General features: G+C 42.4%; 1 long non-coding RNA gene across 1 annotated transcript; it reads left to right on the forward strand.

Moving 5' to 3' along the window:
* Positions 1-7,405: 7,405 nt before the first annotated feature.
* On the forward strand, positions 7,406-17,336 carry LOC118902531. Its single transcript, XR_005021575.1, has 4 exons — positions 7,406-7,474; positions 8,519-8,595; positions 12,361-12,427; positions 15,074-17,336. It is a non-coding gene; the product is annotated as an uncharacterized LOC118902531 (long non-coding RNA).
* The last annotated feature ends 1,800 nt before the right edge of the window (positions 17,337-19,136 follow it).

Below are 19,136 nucleotides of genomic sequence, written 5' to 3' on the forward strand. Positions count from 1 at the left end.
ACCATTACAAAGTCCACACTCACTCAACTTGCCTTGAATCATTGAAGAATAAGAATGTCCTAAATAGAAACAAGAATCTAAAGTCCATATTTTTGAAGGAAATAATTTGCAAAGATGACTATATTTGCCCGGATATGGAAAGTTATTCAGTTAGCCTGAAGTGAGAGTGGCATTGCCCTACAGATGAGTTGGCTCAAACATATATATTGTATTCAATTGCTCCAACAAGATTTCCCAAATAAAAATTTTATAAAAAGTGGATTGAAAGTTCAATGAAGCAATATACTAGGAAACAACTGTTGGGTATTCCAGACTCTTTGGCAAGACTTAGTAAAAAAAAAAAAGGATCCCAGCTTATTACAAACGTCCCGGGAGGTGCTTCTCAAGGAAGGCGGTTCTACCCACGAGGGGCATTTGGAAATTTGCAGGGGTGTTTCCAGTAGTCCCAGTGATCAGAGGCACCACGTAATACAGGGAAGAGCCTGGATGGTAAACCTTCCACACGTACAGAGCAGCTGCAAACAATGAAAAAGTATCATCACATGTGTCTCACAGCTTTTAACACCCTGCCTTAAATTTACTGGTGAAAAAGTTGTGTATAATTTTATGAGCCTAGAAACTAAGTCTCTGAAGATCATGTCACCAGCAGCATCTCGGCTTGTGGAACTGAGTCCTCAATAAAGTGCACTGGCAACAGTTTGTGGCAGTAACTCTTTTTTTTTTTTTTTTTAAAGAAATTCACGTTCTTTTATTTATTTATTTATGACTGTGTTGAGTCTTCGTTTCTGTGCGAGGGCTTTCTCTAGTTGCGGCAAGTGGGGACCACTCTTCATCGCGGTGCGCGGGCCTCTCACCATCGCGGCCTCTCTTGTTGCGGAGCACAGGCTGCAGACGCACAGGCTCAGTAATTGTGGCTCACGGGCCCAGTTGCTCCGTGGCATGTGGGATCTTCCCAGACCAGGGCTCGAACCCGTGTCCCCCGCATTGGCAGGCAGACTCTCAACCACTGCGCCACCAGGGAAGCCCAATGTGGCAGTAACTCTTGATTCATGTTGATTCTATGTGTACATTTAAATATACCTTTTCAGTCTTCATTCATAATGTCAAATATAAGAAGAATCAACTTGCAGATTTTCCTACATCTCTTAAATTCCAACATTTTATCAGTGTAAGTATCTGACTACTTCATTATGTTTTATAGTAAAGCTATATTTATGTATTTTCATATATATATTTCTTTTATTTCTCCTTTACATTACAGTGAAGGTATTATATATTTTTTAAATTATGTGTATTATAGACTATATTTTCTATGGATTTTGTTTCAGGGTAGTAAAGGAGGATAACAAAATATTTGTTATAAAAAAGAGGCTTTGAGTCTCATAGGTTTGAGATCCAAGGCTCTAAGGGTTCCCCTTCCATGTGTAGCTACCTCATCATCCCTCCCTCCCTCCCCACCCTACCCTTGATGTTTTCACAGAAGGGAATAGTCAGTAACAAGAAATGGTTAGTAGCTAGCCCATGAACAGATATCTTTCTGATTAATAATTTTTTAAACCAACAGTTGTAAATTAAGCATTCTCATATGACACGATATAAATATAAAATTGTGAAAAGTACATATTAATTAATTAATTTTGTTCATTAAGTATTACTAAGTACCCACCAGGTGTAAGACATTTTGCTGTTAAATAGTGTCTAAATAGCAACAAAATCATTGCTACCCTAAAGAAAAGCTCTTTCTAGAAAAACAAAACAAAACAAAACAAATGGATTTAAAAGGATATTACTATAGGTGACAAAACAATTGACTGGGTGAAATTTTCCTCTGGATATTTTGGAAGCATTTAATTTGTATCCTATGCATATTAGGCAGGTTAGGTCTCAATAAGCCAAAATCAGAATAGACATGCAAGAAAAAAATAAGGATAAAACTTTAATAAGATTTCACATTAGGGGGATAAAGCAATTTTTAAGGAAAAAAACTCATTAATAAAATGAGGATACATTATTTTTGACACAAATATACATTTTTTAGAGTCAGAATTACATGACTGTAAAATTAGTCCAGTTTTTAAAGTTCTTTTATATGACAGTTTGGAATCAAATTCTTTATAGTAAATTTAGTGATAGAAAGAAGTAGTCTTCAGCAATTATTAGAGACAAATTAAATGTTACTATGGGGATTTTTTTTTTTTTTTTTTTGTCCCTCTGACTTGTTGCTAAAATCAGGTATGGACTAGCAAAGGGCAAAACAAGCCTAGGGAAGGGTGGCTGTGTGGCTAGGAGCAAGTTGCTTAACCTCTGGGTTTCCTTATATGGTAGCACCTACCTCATAAATTTAATAAATTAGTACACGTTACGTGCTTAGCAGAGTGCCCAGCATATATAGTAAGAGACGCATAGCAAATAGCCACTGTCTTATCTCTTGTCCACACCAGAAACATGAAGACTGTTCGTGGGAACAATTGCCTAACTCAGGAAGAGTCATCATGACCTGACTAGACTCAGGTGACTTGCTTAGCAGTTTAGGGCTCCAGGTATGAGATGCCAATCAGTCTGAATGTAATTAAGGGTGTTTGACAGCCTGGGACTCCTAGGATGTTCCTGACTAAGCAATATTCAATTGTGCTAGTTAGAAAAATGGAAGGTCTGTGTGGATTTTAGATATTGGAGTTTGTTACCCAGCAACAGACTGAAGTTCCAAAGAAATTCTGAATTATCTCGTTAGTGAGGCAACTTCCTGTTAGGTGGCTATTGACTCTGACCGCAGTGAACCCAAGAACTCATGATCCTCTGACCCAGAAAGACACTCACGTGAGAACTGATGAGATGGCAAGACACCAAGAAAACTAGTTTTACAACCTATCCAGTGGCTGCCGGTTGTTCACATTGTCTGGGGAGCAGGAAGAACAGGGCCACTGCACCTCACAGGGCATAGAGTTCACGTGTGGGAATGGGCTGCAGAGCCCTGTGCAGCGCTGTGGCCCCACAAAGGGCCCAGCGCAGCTGGGCTATGCCGGCCCATCATCCCCAGTGGAGGCCACATCTGTCTTCCGTCCTTCTGGGCTTCCCACAGCAGTTCATGGCCACAGAACTCACCCAGAAAGAAATGCAAATACAGGAGGTTTTAGATTATGTCATTTAATCCTTATAGCTATTCTAGCTCATTAAAATCATCTTTTTTACAGGCAAGGAGACACAGGATTAGAGAAGTAACACCTAAGGTCATGATGCTGATAAGTGAGACTCAAACCAGACTGCTTCACTTCAGGGTCCATGCTCTTGACCTCTGTGCTAGACTGCCTCCTAAGAACCAACTACAACTAATGTTTGTTTAGCATTTGAACGTTCACGGAGCTCCAAACACTCGTGGAGCTTATACCATCACCATTTCTTTACACAGATAAGGAAACAGACAGAAAGACGTGTGAGCGATTTTCCCAAGTTTATGCAGTTAGGTAGTGGAGCCAGGATTTGCGCCCCAGGCTTCTTGAATCTCAGCAGAATTTACAATTCAAATGCTCAAATGGAACGGGGTGAGCTATGCCGAGCACCCAGCTTAAGGGGAAAGAGTTCTGAGGCCAAGACCTTAGCCTATTTTTGCCTTTGCTTTGCCTGTCCAGACAACACTTTTACATGGATAGAATTACCTGATGATAATCTGTATCCTGATTACTGCATTTGTACATTCTAGAAACATTACTTTTCTCTAGATGATATGTAGGATTTGTATAATCTGGAAATGTCTTGTCTATTGAAGATGGGTATTGGAGAGAGCACTTTTAGATTTAAGCAATATCCTTAAAGTAACATGTCAGGAATACTCCGCTCCACATGGAAATCCTTCCAGGGTGAGTGAGCAAGTACTATCGGTCCAAGATGCCAAGACTCAGAAGAAGGTCACAAGATGAGACTCTTCCACCGCACCCCCAGGACAAAAATCTCTGAATTGGGGGGGTGGGGGGTGGAAATGCCATTTTCAGACTCATTCCACTACTGTGATCTAATAACCTACTGCTTACTATGGATTTCAGAAGGTCTGGTGAGGGGAGAGTTGCTGAATCCAGAGGGGATTGTCCAGCATGAGAAAGGAAATAACCAGTAGCAGTCTCTGTTAAAGTTGACTCCCCTGAGCTGGCCTTGAGCCTCTGTGGTGCCTGGTCTCATAACACTGGCAGGCACCACAAGGAACCTTGTGAGCTCCATGAGGTCTGCAATCATACGGACCTTAGTGTCTAAAGGAAAAAGAGAGTTATGAGTATCAGTTACCTCATTCCCATCTCACTACATTTTTCTCCCTACAGGGTACTGAATATATTCATCTGGAAAACTATTTTTTTCATCTATAAAACATGATACAGGGCTTCCCTGGTGGCGCAGTGGTTGAGAATCTGCCTGCCAATGCAGGGGACACGGGTTCGAGCCCTGGTCTGGGAAGATCCCACATGCCGCGGAGCAACTGGACCCGTGAGCCACAATTACTGAGCCTGCGCGTCTGGAGCCTGTGCTCCGCAACAAGAGAGGCCGCGATGGTGAGAGGCCCGCGCACCGCGATGAAGAGTGGCCCCCACTCGCCGCAACTGGAGAAAGCCCTCACACAGAAACGAAGACCCAACACAGCCAAAAAAAATAATAATAATAATAATAATAATAATAAATAAATAATAAATTTAAAAAAATTTAAAAAAACAAAAAAAACAAAAAAAAACATGATACAATGTTTCACCAGTTTATCCCTTTAGGCTCTATTGTAAAACCTATTTAACGTTATCTAGTTAATTTATTATCAATTTATAATAAATGTAGAGTATACTATTCTCTCAAGATAAAACCTCCTCAAAAATATTTTCAACCCATGAAGTAAAAGGTAATGCAATGCTTTTCTCAACTGCGTAATAAATTGTCAATACCACCCAATTTTACCTATTTCCAATATTAGAGACATTAAAACTTTAGAAGGGCCATTCATTTTATGAATGAATCAGTGAATGGACGAATTAACTAATTTAAAAAAATATTTACCGAATGCTAGGCATGGTGCTAGGTACTAGGGATATCCGGATTAATAATGAACCAAAACCCAATAGCCCACCTGGTCAATATAATCAATAGAATTTCATGAGCAGGAATGAGAAAGGTAAGTACATCAGAAGTATTCTAAGTGAAGACATTTGGGGAAAATTCAAAGATAGACTTTAGGAGACATTATTTTTGCCCTATTCTGCTTCCATTACTTTGTTCTCTGTGTGAGCTGGAGAGCACACATTCTCCCACTGTGAGAGGAAAGAGGTGACATGCACTCCAAACCAACCACATGTGCTTTGGGCAGAAAGTGTCAAGGTTAAGACAAAACAACTACAGTTTATTGTAAACCTAGATCCAAACTGAAGGAAAAAGATTCCTGAAGCATGCCTTGGATGCTTGATAACAGTGCTTTGGAGCTTGACAGATGTAAAGATGGGCAATTCACTTTTTACCTTTGCCAAAGTACATATTCCCCAGCAACCAGAAAGAAAAAATGACTAAAGCCGCAAATGTGCGGAGGGGAGTGAGTATTAAAATTCCAGAGGTCTTGCAGGCTGATGCTAAACCCTGTGATGCTAAACCCTGTGCTACTCTCCATAGGCAGGCGTCAGAGAGTTTGCTGGTTAGAATAACAAAATATCAAGATGAAAAAAAAAATGAATTACATGGGACTGAGTGAACTGATGAGGATGAGTATAATTTTTGTGACTTTCTGTCTGAATTAAAAAAAAAAAAATCCCACAAGGACTCAGAGGCAAAGAATATACAAATCAATTTTCACTGCAAAGTAAAGGAGCTGTTACAGTGGAGGATTACTGGACTGAATGTCAATATTATGACATAGTATGAGTGTGTTTCATGTTTGGTAATTGCAATCATTGTTGCTTTTGTTGTGGTCATCCATGTACAATGCTTGGTGTCAGTCTATTTAGCTCTTATAAATATAAAATACAGTGTGTGTGTGTGAAAAAAAAAAAAAAAAAAAAAAAGAAAGGAATGGAGTCCCACTGACCTTCAAAGTGGCCAGAACCTTGGCAAGCCAACTCATCAATCTGCTAACCCATTCCCTGAAACCGGGTGATCCGGGTTCCAGCCGGGTCAACTGTACGAGAAGAGGCCTTCATCAACAGGTAAAGGGGCCGCACAGCGAGGGTGATCCAAACTACTGCTCTGATGAATGGGGCTGGGTAGTGGGGGACAATGGCCTGAGCACCTGATTTCGCAATGTCATAAATTTCTCAGGACTCTAAAATTAGAATCAAGTTGATAAATACACACATATCATCCTCATTTCTCTAGAGACAGATGCTACTTAAATTAGGTAGACGTAAATGGAACGGCTAATATTTACCCTATTTGAAAAGGCATTTAAGGAAAAGTGTATTTAAGGATCCCCATTAGTTCTTAATTTGGGTTATAAATCTTGAGTAAGAAACTCTGCTCATCACATAGTATCAGCGGGTACATGACGTCCACATGACTTACAACTGGTGATGTCAACCTTGATCACCTAGTGAAGGTGGTGCTTGCCAGGGTTCTTCACTATAAAGTTACTATTTTTTCTTTCCATACTAACTTTGGACGTGAAGCCTAAGCCCAGTCCGCACTCAAGGGGATGTTTTGTTCACTATTTATTCTGAAAACGTTTCAAACTTCTAGAAAAGTTAGCAAAAATAGTGTGATGAATTCCCGTATACACTTCATCTAGATTCTCCCCAATAGCATTTTCCATATATACTTTATCAATGTCTCTCTCTCTCTTGCTCCCTCTACAAATCTACGAATTAATACTATTTGTATTATTATTGTTTTGACTAAACCATTTCAGAGTAAGTTGTAGACAGCTTTATCCCAAGTACTTCCACATGTATATCCTAAGAACAGGAGTTCTTTCGTAACCACATTATAATGATCAATTTCAGGAAATTTTACATTAATACAATACTATTATCAAATATATAGTTCAGCACTTCTGCTTTTGTCTGTGATGAAGTATCTGGTGCTAACCCTCTTGCTTTAACTATAAAGCTAGACAAAATGTCTAAGGCAAGTGTTTTCAGACATTGGAGAAGCAGCAACACAGGACAGAGCCGGCAACGCAAGACTGCAATCAATCCCTGAAGGCAGGGAAACCTAAGAGGTGAGCCTCATGACTCCTGGCTGTCTGCCTGGGGAAATTCTCCTGACTGCAGTGTAGCAATCTGGAATCCAAGCAGAGAGCGGCAGTCCCTCTGAGCTAAGGAGGAGGAGATCAGGGGTTAGGGCAGCTGAAGCACTGGAATCTGCAAGGCAGGGCCTCAGAGAGGCAGGAGCTGTGCAGTTTATATAAATATCATCATGAGTTCACTCTAATCCCTCTAACTCTGATCTAGTATCACAAGGCTTTCCCTAGTTTTCTAGTCCATACTTCTGGCTCTCTTTTAGAAACCCAGAGCAGACTGGCAAGGTAAGTCACCATTTTCAATGTCAAGTCTCTCAGCTGAAGAAGAGTGTGCCCGGGGTGAGGTGGCAAAAAGCGGGACATGGAGCAACCATCACTTGTGTGAACCCCTGAGAATGAATGATAGAAAACCCAGAAAATAATGGATTTGTTGAGAGAGTGCACCAAACATAAGTAGAAATTTAGGGGGTACACGATAACATGTTTGTCTTCTAGAGCTCCAATTATTATATTATTTAACCAAAATTCCAAGGTATTTAGTTGTAGTTTATTTTTTATTTAATTCAATAATTATTTCAACCCAGCTTCTTCATTTTTGAACTCTTTATTTTGATTCATTTCTTTGTTGTCTGGTGTCCATCTTTCAGTAATTTTTTCAAGACGGGTTCATGGATTTGGTTTTCCTTGATTCAGTGATTTTCAGCCTTAGCTGTATATTGTAATGACATTGGGAGCTTCTGAAAAACTACTGACTTCTGGCCATCCTCCCAGACCAATTCTATCAAGTTCTCTGAGGGTATGATCCATGCAAGTTTTAAAAAACATCCCTCAAGTGGTTCTAATGTGCAGACAAATATCTCCAATCTCAAAGAAATTACATAAACAGGCTTTCTCAGGAAAGAGAAAAAAAAAAAGAAGACCAAAGAAAATTGCAAGCAAAGTTCAGAGAAGCAGCCTAGAAAACACCCGAAAACCTGGTCAAACGCAGGTTCTGATTCAACAGCTATGGAATGGCAACTGAAATTCTGCGTTTCTAATAAGCTCCCCGATAATGCCAATGTTGCTGGCTCATGTACCACACTTCTGGGTAGCAATGGTACTCCTCTGTCTTCTGTAGTAAATATTGCTATGGAGGAATCTGGAGCTACCTGAACGTTTTTACCTTTTTTTTTCCCTTTTGGGTAGCTTGATTCTTATTCCTGGATCTCCATATGATTCTCTTCTTTGAAATTCAGATTTCGTTAGGTTACATGTATTAACAAACAATAGAATGAAAATTCCCACTTTGATATTACATTTGCTTCTGAATTTTGTTTTGTTTTGTTCTAGTGACCAAATCCACAGCAGTTCCAGCTCTTTCTGAGGATGTCCCATAGGATAGGCATGATGCCTGGCCTACATAGTGGGTGAGATTCCTGCTTCCTCTTTTGCACATTCATTCTGACGATAAAATGCCCATCACTTGAGGTAATTGGAATAAGTTTGTTCCTTGCAACCAAAAGAAATTAATTAAAACAATTAGAAACCATAGATTTAAAAATATACAATATGAAACTAAAGATTGCACAGAATGCTGTGTCAAAAAGGCAACATGAATGCAAAAAAAAAAAAAAAGTACTTACAGTGATGGTTGGCAGAAGTGGGGCAGGGGCAGAGAAGTTTTCTTAATTTCAATGTGCTTCTTACAAATAATTAGACTAGACTGATTGACAGATAATAAATAAGAAAAAATGTAGAAAAGTTATAGTGTCAAAAAGGAATTGAAGAGAGAACAAAGATTAAAATGTGATGCTAAAAGATTCTGGAAGATTTAAAACCAATTAAAAGCTGAAAACTGAGAAATAAGAAAATCTTAAAGGAATAGTAAGGCAAAATTTTAAAACAGGAGAATTATAAAAACTCATAAAACAGAAGTACAACATGGACTATAAAATATGCTGACTAAAGATGAGAACGAGAAAATAAAGTTTGAAAGGATACCAGAAGGTTAAAATAACTTGTTAAAATAATATAAGAATGAAGTTATTTATGAAATAATTTTAAACAGATGAAATCCAAAATAAGAAAAGGTTGAAGGTGAACAGGGTAATAAGGAAGATGTAAAATAGAATATGAGAGTAGGATTAAAGGTAAGTATAATTAATTTATACAGACTCTAATATACCATCAAAATATTTTTGTAAAGGTTTAAAGGTTAGAGGAAAAGAAAATAGAAAAATGTCTCAAAATATACAAGGAATAAGAAAGCTTGGTGCCTATCGTCTTTCACCAAGGGACAATCTGCTAATGCAGTGTGGTGTCCTCAGGTGGAACCTGAGGGGACAGAGAACAATGTGACACCTTGGACGTGAAGGCTTCCCCATTGCTCCCCTCAGCAAGTGCCAGAGGCCAGCCTCACCAGCAGTAATCAGAAAAGACAAATAGGAGGTATTAATACGGCAAACTCACAGCTGGATGGCACCGACCTGACCCAGGAGGAACTCCCTAGCCTGCCAGCCACATTCCCTCCTGGATTATCTCCTCCAAATTTAGCCCACTCTCAGAGTCAGGGGAAACTACTCTCTCTATATCAATAACCCATGAAGCATCAGGTGTCAACAGTTGTCTTATGTCTCTAGACAATTTTTAGGAACTGTGGTACAGCCCCCAGATAAAAAAAAAAAGCGTTTATTCGATAAATGCTTATTGGGCATCTTGCCTGTCCCTGGCAGTGTACTAGACTCCAGGAATACAATGATGAATGAATAACAGAACTCCCTTAACAGAGATCCAGACCCACTGTGTGGAAAGGATAGTGGAGTTTTAACAGTTATCAGTGGCACAAATAGAAGGACTGGCTCTGAGCAGCAGGGCTACTTTTCCCTCTGCGGTGGCAGGAAGGGAAGCAAGGGTGTGGGAGGAGGGAGGTAGGAAGGGTGAAAGTTAGGGAGATGATGCCCCATGGTTTGAATTCTCCTGATGAAGTAGGGAGACTGGGGAGATAAGCAGAGGTCTTGAGGTAAGTGGCAGAGAGGTCTGGGAGGGCCATAAAAGAAACTTGAGAAGGCGCTAAGGACAAGTAAACAGTCACAGCAGCCAGGGCCAAGTGAGGCTGGAGGTGGTGCCCGTCTGAGCAGCAGCAGTGTTTTGAGTGCCCAGGTGTGGGAGACACACCCAATTAATTACAACATAATGTGAAGAGTCCCAGGCGTGACAGGGTGATTTATTGAGACATTATCGGTGTCTGTTCTCATTGCATTTTTCCCTCCACCCATTTTCAAGAATGACTTCAGGGCTACTTACATCAGGGAAGTTTGGAGTTAAATGCTTGAAGGAAACCTCACATCAGGCCTTTTTTTCCTTCCCTTCTTTAAGCAGAGGTCTCAAAGTGGGCTTCTCCAGGCTAATACTTTGACAGATATGCTTCATTTATAAGGAATAGTGTTTTGAGGTTTTTAAAAATAGTTGCCAACATTTTGAGAGTAGATTTCACATTAAAATCTAGACTTCAGCTTCTCCTGGAAAAATCCAATGACCTGGCAGTCCCGGGCTACCTTTTCACCTGGCTACAATTAGTTGAAGCTGTGTAATGTCTGCCCCTTTGAAGGGGGTACGACCTCTGATTCACTGTGGTCCCTGTTGTTCTCTGTGGTCTTATTCTCAGCCAACGTCACTCATTTAGGTTAATTGCCTGGTCCCTATAACCCTCTCCAAAGTTGGAGATTATGTCAGGAGGAAGGAGTAGAGGCAGAAGCAATAAGGCAGCAGGGCCACAGGTCTGCGGTTCCTTTGATGTGGCAAAGGCCCAGACGGGAATGGGGACTCAACGGCCCCAAGGCCTGGCTCTTTCCGCCTCAGCAAAGACACCCATCCAGAAAGCGGCCAACTTGGATGCTGACAATTATCTCAGACAGTCTGAGTATGAACAGGTCCTTTCCTTGTGAAAATCCCAGGTCCTTGTAAAATCCTAAGGAGGGTGGGAGCGGGACAGCCCACAATGCCTGAGATTATTTCCCACCAGCCCTTGGGGAGGTGGCTTGAAGTTAGACTTAATGAGAGAAATAAGGACATAATTTCTTGCACACGCATGTTTGTGGAGTGAGAGTTTAAACAGCCAAGTGGAGATTTAAAGAAGGGCTAAGAAAACACAAAGCAAAGGAGTGGGTGAGGTTACTTTTGACTCAGAGAGTTTTGGAAATTTTCACAGAGGAGATGTAATTTGGGCTGAGTTTTGACGACTGAGTAGGAGACCTCCAAATAAGGTTATTCTACCCAAGTGCAAACATTTGAGAGTGCAGAGGAATTTGTGGTAGTTCAGTGCAACAAGCGCAATCGATGCCCATCGTCTGGTTGGGGGCAATAGGAGAAGGGACAGAGTAAAGGGAAGTGAAACTAGAAGGGAAGTTGAAGCTTTCATGCCTTCTTCATGTAATGGGTTGTTCCTAACTATTCTTTAGTGCACTACTGGTGTTTAAAAAGTTAACTGAGCTGGGAGTGTGGCCAATGCATGCGAAAGGAAGACGGGACAAAGACCACTGAGCAGGTTCCTGCAATAATCCAGGTGTGAGGTGATAACGCTTGGAACTAGGACAATGATTGTGGGAATGGGGAGGAGAGTTTGGATTTCAACAGCTGTTTATTGAGTGCTTACTGTATGCCAGGCATTGTGTTAGGTGCTGAGCAGACACTGATAAACAGATACTGGCTCTTGATAAACAGATACTGGCTCTTGCCTTGAAGAAGCTTATTGCCTAAGGGACAAAGCTTACCACACCTGGCACAGCCAGTGAAGGGCAGAAGCGTCTGGGACCTTCAAGCCCTAGTCACATGTGTTGTACATTCCAACAGGGGTGGAATTCAGTTGGTCCCACTGAGTTCCACACAGGTTCAGTGGCCATCTGAGAGCTGAGATACAATCTGTTTTGACACTTACTTCTTCTACAGGTTTGTTCTCTCTGACTCAGGGGATGGAGAAATGATCAGACTCTAATTTTAAATTTCAAAGAAGGTATCTCAGTTAAGTGAACAATTTCTTTTAACATAAGATGTAATCATTTAGACTAAGGTGAAAGTGATATTAACTCTATTGTTAGGGGAACTCTATTAATGCTTAAATACTGTATCTATAATTTTATTGCGACAATAAAATCCAATCAGCTTCCAACTCACTCCGAGTCTTTTCCGATTTGCAGGTATCAGATGTTAACTGCCTTTGACTCCTTACCACTTGTTGATGTCTCTGTGTCACACAGTTGCTCAGTAAGTGTTGGTGAAATGAACTTTAACATGGAAGGGGACGATTTGAGAGGCCAGTGTTGTGTTGTCTTTGGTGAGGTCATCAAGCTCAAGTGCTTGCCAGAGATTCATTCGTTCATCCAGCAAATGTCTATTGAGAATCAATACATGTTTATTTTTAAAAGGCAAATAAATAAATATTTATTTATTGCCAGGTACCATTCTTGGCATTAGACAAATAGCTGTGAAAAAAGTCCCTGTTCATCCTAATGAGACAGACAAGCAATAAACAAACAATATGTCTGTGTATTCATATACATCAGTATATACATAATGTCAGGAGTAATACCTGCTATGAAGAAAAAACAGATCAAAAATAATGATGGAGGGGTGGCATTTTATATATTGCCTACAGGATGCTCAGGGAGGGCCTCTCTGAAAAAGTGGCATTTGAGCAGAGACCTAAAAAAAAAGTAGGGGTGGGCTTCCCTGGCGGTCCAGTGGTTAGGATGCTGCGTTTTTCACTGCAGGGGGCGCGGGTTCGATCCCAGGTCTGGGAAATATGATCCCCGCATGCCCAGTGGTATGCCCCCCCCCCCAAAAAAAGGTGCGGGTGCAGTTGTAATCAGCTATCCCCCATCTGGGGATTGAGTGTTGCAGGCAGATGGATGAGCAAGTGCAAATATTCTGAGAAAGACCAAGCTTGTCCTGTTGGAAGAGGAGCAGGGAGGCTAGTATGGGTCCAGAGAGTTAAGGGAAGGGAGAGGGGACAGGAGGAAGGGATGAAAATTGATGCCTTTTGCCTGGCATCTTCCTAAGCTCCAAGTGAAAAAAATCCAGTGCAGAGGGATATAATTGCTAGTTGTCATAAACAATAATTGGTTAGCAAATGCCTGGGAACTTGGGAGGCGTTATTGCAAGTTTTGAGCACCATGATGGGTGATGAATTTGTCTGTATAGGTCACTGCTGTATCCCCAATGCCTGGCACATAGTAAGAGCTCGATATATATTTGTTGACTAAATGTTGGAAGTCTACCTTTGCTTTTTCAACTTTCAGAGTGTTATTAATAACTAAGCTGTTTCGTACAAACGGTTTGGGTGGTAGGGAAGTGTTATTCAAATTCAACCTATAGGACATTATGCATACATATCATTACCAGGCAAACAACAAAAATGAATTCGTTTTGTGCTTTGTGAACGTCTGTTAGCTCATACCACTCTGCCTCCAGGGTGGCACTCACTGTGCCCTTTACGCTGGAGAGTTTACAACCACTCTAGGATGTCTTAGCAAATACTGGCACCTGACTTGTCCAAATATTACTGGCAACCCCCGAGATCGCTTTCCATCACATGACCCAAACTAAATTTGCAGAGGGGTAGCGGTGCTTCCCTATCTTTTTAACACTGCTGTGTGCACCCGGTTATCCAAAGGGTATCATGAACCCCAAATTCCTCCAAAGGAATTACCCATTTCACATCCTTTATAAACATGCACGTTTCCAGACGTGTTACAAAATCAGCCTGTGATCACTTCAAAAAGTGAAAGTGTGAGACTTGATCATCTTTCCTAAGAGAAAGTGTTTCTACATATTTTTAAAAAAATATAACTTAAAAAACCCATCCCTCAGCCCCTGACTACATTAATTTCCTTCACTTCGCGGCACCATGCAGAATCCACCAGGGCCATAAAATCACTTCTTTTCCTTTACACCTTCCCCGGGAAGTCCCAGTATATTGATCACAGTTAACTAAATCCCCTAGCGCTTAATTAGTGGGAATTCAATTTGCAAAACTGAGACCAATGAAAGATACTTCACCACACCCACACCCACTGCCAGGGGTTTCTCCAGCAAGACGAGCCCAGGTCAGGCCAGGGTCTGGCCCGCTTCCCGGCGCCGCTGGGTGTGTCACGGTGTGTCACCCCCCAGCCTGTCACTTCCCCAGGCTGCGGCCGGCCCAGGCTTGAAGTTCCCGCCCCAAGGCCCTCCGAGGCGCTTGTCGACCTTCCTCTAACCCGCGCCGGGAGGGCTGCTCGGAAACTGCTGTGTCAGAATGGTTCGAGGAGCACCAAGTCACAGCCGGCTTTAATTCGGGATGAATGACTACCTCGGGCCGGCCCGCTAGGACTCGGCGCGGCAGGGTGCGGCGCAGCTGTCGGGAGGGCGCGTCCCCGTCCCCGCCCCGCCCTACCCTGCCTTACCCTGCCCTGCCCTGGCTTACCCTGCCCTGCCCTGCCTTTCCCTGCTCTGCCCTGCCCTGCTCTCGGCCCTAGGCCCTCTGCCCTCCACCTGGCCGCCCTCCACTCGGCAGCTCGCCGGCTCCCCGGAGCCCGTTTCAGGGTAAAGGCGTGGGCAGGGGCCAGTGCGCACGCGCAGAAGGCGGTGCGCCAGAGCCTCCCGGCCCCCGCCCCGCCCCCTCTCACGTGCCGCGCAGCGTGCGCCCAGGCATGTGCGGGCGCATGTGACAGCGCCGAGTCCGGCTCAGGCTCCCTCACCCCGCGCCGCTGTACTTTGAACCCGGGCGTGGGAGGGGGGCGAGGAGGGAGAGTCGGGAGGGAGGCAGGACAGCCGGGCGGGGACAGGAGGGGGAGGCCGGCCTCCCCGAGAATGATATCATCGGCAGATTTATCGCTAGGCAACCTAAGAATGCTTCTCTCTTTCCAATCCTAGAGCTCCTTGAAGATCTCCAGGCTGGTGACATTATTCCCCTCGGCTTTAATTCCCTCACTGTGCAGCGCTCGAGCGGCGATTTCAGAGCTAGGGTTGGTTTTCCAGTTTTTAAATGAGTACGCTTCAAACACAGAGCTCAGAACTAGATCCTTTATCGCGCCCACTTGTGTCTGCAGAGCTCTGCAGGGTGTGGGCATGTAGTCAGGTTTCTTCACCTGTTCGGTCACGTGCGGATCACACAGCTACGTTATAGCGATGCAGATAAGCCCTGTTAACGCAATATATACTCGAAAACCAAACCCTGCTTAAGGTGTCACAGAAAGAGACGCTGGTATCTTTAAAATGTCCTATCAGAGGGAATTTTCTGATTAAGTAACTGAGGTCTTCAGGAATTGGATCCAGGGTGAAGTCCCCCTGTCAAAACTGGTTTTTGAAACACTGCTGAACCTGTAAAGCCGTATATGAAAGCGAAGTTTATTACCGAGTTATGTGGCGGATACTCAGTGTGTCTGCTGTGAGGCATTTGATATTCTATGTATACACATGAGCAAACACATATGTAAAAGACTTCAAATTGAAACCGTAGCTGAAGTTTACAACACCCTAAAAATACCCCATATAAAAACTGTAGCAGATCGCCCTCTTTCCTACTTCCTCAATTCTAAAGGTTCCCTCTGTCCAGATTCATGGCTTACTTTGATCCTTTCTTTCGTGGAGAACCTTTAGAGTTCATTAGACCCACTAGGTACGGAGGGGTAGAGGCAGAGATGGAAAGCTCACCAGATCATGTGGGGACTTCCAAACCAAGGAGGACACATTTCTGGATGTCTCCAAATTGAGTAGACAACAAAATTGTTTGGCTCTTTCTGTGGATGTCGAAAATTGTTTTTCCAGAATTTCTCCATCGTAAATTTTGCATGCTGTATGCCATAATTTGGAAAGGCTATTACCGTGATAATCTTTCCTTGTCCACCAAAAACGTATATTCTGCCTCTTAAGACGGCGAATGGACTAGCTTTACTCGTTTCATGAGAAAACAGCCTATCACCTTCCTAACTACTACACTGTGGGTAAAGCGCAGTGGACTCAAAAACCAAAAAATCTTGTTCCAATCTTGGTTCTGCTACTTCCTGAGCTATGTAACCTTGGACTAGTTGCCTGCTTCAGCTTCCTCCCAGAGGTTTCAAAAAACAGGCTTTAGGATTCCTTGTTTCCCTCTAGGGCTCCTCTCTCTCATTTCCCCTTTGGGTACTGAGTGGAGAACATGAATCATCATGCCCCTACTTAAGGAGAGGAAGTCACCCTTAGTGTTTTTTTTTTTTTTTGTAAGACAGATGGATGAGGTGAGACAGAGCTGCTTGTGAGGTACTGTTTTTCCCCCCGCTACTTCATTAGATATTATCAGGCTATGAATGCTATTCTTTGCAGTAGGAAATATCATGACCCCTCAATCCCACCTTATGGTGCAGATCCTCAGGAGGAGATGATGGTGAGAGTCAGTACAGCAGTCAAGTTATAAAGAGACTGAGAAGTTAGGAAGTACTTGCTCAGACCTCAAGTCGAGTATAGCCAGTTAAACTGTCCTGGCGCTTAGCACAGGGCCAGAGTGTGCCAGAGCCTTCCCTTTGGAGATGGACTCACTCTCCTGTTCCTTCTGTAAACCCCAGCTACTTCTCAAGGTCTTCTCTGACCCACCCAGATGAAGTTAGCAACCTTCACCCCCAAGTATTGTAATCACCCCTGCGTAGCACATACTATGTTTCATTGTAATTTATTTTAGTGTGGGTCTGCCACCCCCAATAGACTTTGAGATCCTCAGAGATTGTTAATCTTTGATTAGCCAGCACTTACACAGCACCTCACATATAGTAGGAGCGAAACAAATGCCTGAATCCCCATACCCACTATTTCTTCAAACTGTAGGCTCAAGGAGAAAGGAATGTGTTGCAATCCACAGGGAGTCTGAAACCTCTCACCAGAGGATCGCCAATGGCTGCGTCTAAATTCAGAGGCAGCGTCAGGGCCTACACGTCCTCCCTGCCAGTTCCCCAGAATGCTTTAGCTGGACCTGCCACCCAAGATGTCCAAAACCCAGAGGCAGAGATATCACACCAGAAGCAGGGTCCAGGGTCATCCATGAATCAAAATGCAGTACCAGTTTTCACTGAAGGCTCTTGGTCCCCTGTTCCCATCATCATCAGAGAAAGAAGTGCTCATCAAATCAAAAAATTTGCTTCTGGCAAGGGAATTTCCTTATTTTGAAGTTACTATAGTATAAAACCATTTTTTTGTGTAATAAAAATGATTAAAAATATATAAAGTGTCTGAAGGCTTTTGCATAAGTGTTCTGATATGGAACCTTGCTGAGAATGTGAAAGTTAAATGGAGAAAAGAAGTTGGCGGGATCAACATGTCACTGCCTCTACAAGCTCACACAATTTAGAGAAGTGCCCCTCAGGTACTCTGTTAAAACCTATTTACTCTAATTTTAGACGCATTTCAAATGGGTGTGGTTTTGGTTAAATGGTTTCCCAGCCCACAGTAAGTCAGAAGTAGCAAATTAGATAAGACTTAGGCAGGCGCTCTGACACATCAAGAAGTGATAGCTGGCAGCCTGACCCTGAGTAAAGAGACTGAAAAACCTATAAAAAGCAGGTATAAGAACTCAAAAAGAATTCTGTGCAGGTGCCAGTACTCCCAGATGACGTGTGTAGTGCAAAAGTGATGTTTATAATCATGACCCTGAATTACTGAGAAAGGTTAACTTTCTCAGTAGGGTATTTTTTTTCTAAGACATGTGTAACATATTTTACTAAGCTTTTCACTAAAAATAAATAAGTAATAAAGGTAAACAATGTTGGCACCTGAACATAGAAGCTTCCGTTTTCTCAACCATTGTTTCATGGGGGCACATATTCCCTGAAGCCACATAAATTGGGCATCACTGAACTCAGGATTTTAAAACATCAACTTTTTAAAAGGTTTAGTTTTACATTTGTTTGGAGTTTTGAATATAGAATCACTGAACAAGTGCAAGAAACCCAATTTAAAACAAGTGTCCGACTCTTCCTGGAGCATTTTTATTTTTAGTCATTTTATTTTATTTTTATTTTTTGGCTGTGTTGGGTCTCTGTTGCTGTGAACGGGCTTTCTCTAGTTGTGGCGGGCGGGGGCTACTCTTCGTTGTGGCGCGCAGGCTTCTCACTGTGGTGGCTTCTCTTGTTGCGGAGCACGGGCTCTAGGCACGCGGGCTTCAGTAGTTGTGGCATGCGGGCTCAGTAGTTGTGGCACACGGGCTTAGTGGCTCCGAGGCATGTGGGATCTTCCCGGACCAGGGCTCGAACCCGTGTCCCCTGCATTGGCAGGAGGGTTTTTAACCACTGTGCCACCATGGAGGTCCCTGGAGCATTTTTTAAAAGTACATGCTGCACATGTTTTTTAGTATAAATCCCATCTTAATGACAGAAAATATGTGATAATTTTCCATGTCAATCCCCTATTAAATTCTATGAAAAACTGGAACTTACATTGGACTTAGGCATGCACTGTATATTCATTTTGAACTTATTTAAAACAGCACAGTTAGAGCAATGGGTGGGCCTAAATATGTTGATCTGAGTGTCCAATAGATTAAGAATTTTTGTTTAATGAAGAACATCAGATTGCTCTCTGAAATAAAATACTATGATCACAACAGTACAGCCAGCTTTTAGCGTTATAATGGGCTTAACTCGTTCACGAGGGCTCTGTTCATTTCTGTCTAAAGTAAAAGCCCCGAGTCTGCCCAGCCTTGTCTTCCCAGAACCTCAAATGGCAATCGCCTCCCATGGAGAGGTTCAGAATCGACCTGTGACATAGACAAGAACAGCCTGAGGCTTCTTTGACATACTTTTGAACAAATCTCAAGTAATGGGCAATAACAAAATTTATGGCCTGTATGGCTAGTAACAGAGAACTAAATGAAAAATAGTTTTCACAATGATAGGAACTAAAACTCCAGTCATATTTTAAAGAGCTATTAAAATGTAGTTTCTAGTGCCTTAAAAGTGGCCTTAGCTCTTTG

This window comes from Balaenoptera musculus, chromosome 10, assembly GCF_009873245.2.
Source record: "Balaenoptera musculus isolate JJ_BM4_2016_0621 chromosome 10, mBalMus1.pri.v3, whole genome shotgun sequence".
Lineage (NCBI taxonomy): Eukaryota > Metazoa > Chordata > Mammalia > Artiodactyla > Balaenopteridae > Balaenoptera > Balaenoptera musculus.